The sequence below is a fragment of the Sturnira hondurensis genome, unplaced genomic scaffold (assembly GCF_014824575.4).
Source record: "Sturnira hondurensis isolate 20B ecotype Veracruz unplaced genomic scaffold, ASM1482457v3 Scaffold0025370, whole genome shotgun sequence".
In the NCBI taxonomy this organism is placed as follows: domain Eukaryota; kingdom Metazoa; phylum Chordata; class Mammalia; order Chiroptera; family Phyllostomidae; genus Sturnira; species Sturnira hondurensis.
Window position 1 is genome coordinate 6046962 of NW_028098001.1, and position 4752 is coordinate 6051713.

Consider the following 4752-nt stretch of genomic DNA (forward strand, 5'->3'; position numbering starts at 1 on the left):
TGGTGAGAATGTGAAGTAGCGCAGTTGCTTTGGAAAGGAGTATGGCACTTCCTCCAACGTTAGACACAGTGTTGTCTTATGACCCAGCGATTTCACCCCAGGAAACAAGAGAGACAATAACTCATGTCCATGCAAAAACTTGTGCACAAACGTTCACAGAAGTATTATTTATAATAGCCAAAATGTGGAAATAACCTAAATGTCTATCAATTGGTGCATGGATACACAAAATGTGGTGCAGCTATATAATGGAATATTACATAAAGAGGAACGAAATTCTGACACATGTTACAGCATGAATGAACCTTAAAAAACATTATGCTAAGTGAATGAAGCCAGTAACATATCAAAACACATATTGTATAATTTTATTTATATGAAAGGTCCAGAAAAAGAAAATATAGAGAGATAGAAAGTAGATTTGTGGTTTCCTAGGGTTGGGGGTGGGGTGGGTGATGGCTAGGGAGTGACTATTTCTTTTTGGGATGCTAAAAATGTTCTAAAATCACATAGTAGTGACAGTTGTACACCTCTATAAATATACTAGAAATGGATGAATTCCATTTCATGAAATTGGAAGTGTATACTAGTACACTTCCAATGGATGAATTCTATAGTATGTGAATTATATCTCAATACAGCCACTTAAAAAAGATAAAATATGATGTTTAAAATATTTTGAGAAGTTTTGATTACACAAGAAATTCATTCTGATCATTAAAAAAATCAAACACTACAGATAAAGTCAAATTCTCACTTAATAAAGAACTCCAATGCTTTCACGCTTCCCAAAGATGAACAACTACTCATTTTTCTAGGTCTTTTCCTTAGAGAGATACATATGTATGTATAGTGTGTGTGTATAGGTTTTTGTTCGTGGTTCTTAAATCAATTTTTGAGAGGCAATCATCTTTATACATTACTTATAAAATTACAGATGAGTTACCTAAAAAATACTGAAACAATTTATATGAATAATGATCATGTATATTGAGGAAAAATCAAACCTCATCCTGATAAATTTCATCCAGATTCTGAAATTTAGGGGAGAGACTAGTAATCTAAAAACAGGAATACGCAGACAGATTTTATCACATCCTAGAGGTTACTACCTAGAAATAAGTGTTCCAATCCCAAATTTTCAAAGTATATTTTAACTAACTACATGTAGGCAGAGAGATCTAGAGTGACATTTCCCATCTGTTATAATTAAGCCAAGGAAAGGATTACTTGAACTACTTCCAAAGAATGTTAAGAGATTTTAGTCGACCTTGCCTAGAGTTTATAATATATTCTTTAAGTTGTTCTTTATAATGGATATTTGTTCTTTAGTGATAGTTGCATTATAGTTTTTACCCTAAAAACTATAGAACATTTGGTGAAGCAGATTAACAAACCAGAAATGACAATGTATATTCTTAAGCATTCTTCCAGAAAGATGCAAACCTCTGGCTCACATTGTGCATTCACGTTGAAATGATTTATAAAGTAGATTGTCATTCTGTCCCCGTATGCATCATACCACCTGAAGAGGGTCGCTGCCTGTTTCTGACAGGATAATGTTAATCTTATTCTCCAAGTGGGCACTCAGCATATCTTGAAGATCAGCAAGAAAGCCTCATTCAGTGTTGCTGTGCTCACAGAGGATGACTTTTATTCCTTGGGATGCAGCATCTAAAATATCATGATGGGCCATGGCACCTGTGTGGGTGGAGGTCAGCTCTGTCCCCTGCAGAACACTGCTCCCAGAACCCTCATGCAGGGCCACAGCTTTGACTTGTGACTCAAGGTCCTTCTTACCCGAAGAGCCAGGCCAACATGGGATAGTGTTAGGTGCCTTTTGATTTGCTCAGTCATGGTTGCCAAGGAGACAGGTTCATCCAGCGTGCATAACGGTCCCATTCCAGTGTGTGGAAGCTGAGGCTTTGCCAGTGACAGGATCTCAGCCTTCTGATAAAGCTGTCATTCTGGGGAAGAAAAGCCACCATCTGCATCGAAGCCTGCTGACTACAGTTCAGAGCGATCTGTGCGTATTCTTCATCATCAGTCCTAGCAGAAAAAAAGAGGAGATAGAAACATCTGAAATTTCTTTCATTGTAGAAATGACTTTGTCCAGATCTTGGATGTGGTTAACATCAAGTTCTACTCTGTGTGTTCCTGCTACTGGGTAGTTAGGTGCTTTGGAAGGATGTGTGGGCCTGGAGGTGCAGACTCCAAGCCCTTTAGCCAAACCAGTTGATGACTCCCTGGGGTTCAGCAGCACAGGCTGCGGGAGGAGGGTAAATAGCTACTCTGTTCTCCAGAGCCCAGACCACAAGGTGCTCCTTTCAGGTTTTCCAGGTTATAAGCTTCATGGGTGGGGAAATAGGCAGAGGATAGGAGAGAATGCGATCAGCCTCCTTTTGTAGCGCCTCCGGCATCACTTCTTCGGTGAAGTCATCGGTTGGGAAGGGTGTGTTTACCGTGTGTGGTGGGCTTGGTTCCCCCAGGAATCCAACATTGTTCCAACTTTCAGCAAATGAGAGGGGTGCAAAGTCATTCAAGGAGGAAAGGACAGCCTTCAAATCCGTGCAAGAACAGGAAGGACTGAGAATCAGGGAGTGAACAGGCTGGACTGTGTGGAGACCCATTGTTGGTGAGATGACAACACGCAGAAACCAGGTAACACTGAGCAGCAGTCTCAGGAAGATGTCTCATCAGTCACTTCTGGTGCCTTAAATCAGTTAAAAATTTTTTTTTATTGATTCTAGAGACAGGGGAAGGAAGGGAGAAAGATAGGGAAAGAAATACTGATCAGTTGCCTCTTGCACGTTCCCCAACTGGGGACCAAACCTGCAACCCAAGGGTGCCCTCACTAGGAATCAAACTGGTGACCTTTTGGTTTGCAGGACAATGTCTCACCAACTGAGCCACACTGGCCAGGGCTGTTTGTATTTTTTACTTTTATTTTGTCACACTGTATTTTATTCTGTATTTTTATTCTTTTCATTCTTCAGAGCTTTCCATGCCAGTCGGTATAGGTGGGCCCCATTCTTTTTAATTTCCATATGGTATTCTGCAGTATGGATAGACAGACCCTAATTTATTTAGCAGTTTCTTACTGGTGGATATTTAGGTTGTTCACAGTTTTCCACCTTGCAATAAATACAGGGATGAAGATCCTTGCAGATGTCTCTCCATGTATATGTCTCACTATTTCTCCTGGGTGGGCACTGAGAAGTAGGATAGCTAGATAGTAAGATACTCACATTTTAATTTTAAAAGTATTGTTGCGTTGCTGCTGCAGTGGCCATAACAGTTTATACTCTGGCAGTGGCTGAGACTGTCTGTTTCCTTATACTTTGACATAATATGTGTGTATATTTGGTAAAACACTTCANTATAGGTGGGCCCCATTCTTTTTAATTTCCATATGGTATTCTGCAGTATGGATAGACAGACCCTAATTTATTTAGCAGTTTCTTACTGGTGGATATTTAGGTTGTTCACAGTTTTCCATCTTGCAATAAATACAGGGATGAAGATCCTTGCAGATGTCTCTCCATGTATATGTCTCACTATTTCTCCTGGGTGGACACTGAGAAGTAGGATAGCTAGATAATAAGATACTCACATTTTAACTTTAAAAGTATTGTTGCGTTGCTGCTGCAGTGGCCATAACAGTTTATACTCTGGCAGTGGCTGAGACTGTCCGTTTCCTTATACTTTGACATAATATGTGTGTATATTTGGTAAAACACTTCATATAACAAATGCTTATATTTTGCCAAGCAAATCTCTGGAAAGTAGATTCTTATTTCCATAATTACTAGTGAAATTGAACACTATTCATAGAATTGCTTTTTCACATTATTTCCCCCCTTTTTTTCTATTGGAGTACTTGCCTTTTTATTTTTGATCTGTAGTGGTTTTTTTATATGTATTTGGTGTAATAAATACCTATATAAATATCTATATGCACATCTATCTACATATATAAATATTTCCTTCCTAGTCATTTGTTTATGATTTTTGCTGTTTGTGTTTTCTTTAAGGCTTTCTTTCCTGCCAATTCTGTAACATATAATCTTGGTAGGGATTTTATTTAATTTTATTCTATTTTATTTTATAAATGACAATTGTCCCTGTGCTATTTTTGTTTTTATTTCAGCTTTTAAATTTTTATTTTTAAATTTTTATTTTCCCAGTACTATTTATTGAATACATTATCTTTTTATCTGCTATTTCAAAGCACCATTTTTGATATACTAAATTCCCATATCAATGACAATTTTTAATCTTATGTGTAGAAGTGAATCCGAAACTGGCAGAAGGGGGAAGTCTGCGACCACAGAATGGGGCTGGCTCCCTGAACTGCCTGGCTATGGGAGTTTCCAGCAAGGAAAGCGTGGGGACTTTCCAAAACCAGACCTGGGCTTCTTAGCACTAGGCAAATAAGTTGGCAGCAAAATACCACACATCTTAATAATATTAATTAACTTAATAATTTATCATGTCATTTTAGCTTTCTCTTTCCAGAAAATGAACGTCCGGTATTTGTCCTCCAGGTTCCTCCCTGTGACACCCTTCAGATGGCAGCTGTCTCTTCTTAACTAAAGGTCACTGCTTCCCTTGGACTCTGGTGACTTCTGGTAACCTCTGTCTTTCCTTGGTCCTCTGCTGCTGTCAGTCCTGGGTCCTTGTAGGATTCCTATACTTTTCCTATACCTTTGTCACTAGTCCAGTGGTGTGCTGGTAAATAGCTGGGGGGAA

General features: G+C 38.7%; 1 pseudogene; it reads right to left on the reverse strand.

Annotated features, from left to right (window-relative positions):
• Nucleotides 1–1516: 1516 nt before the first annotated feature.
• On the reverse strand, nt 1517–2630 carry LOC118982300 (NIF3-like protein 1; annotated as a pseudogene).
• Between the last annotated feature and the right edge of the window lie 2122 nt (nt 2631–4752).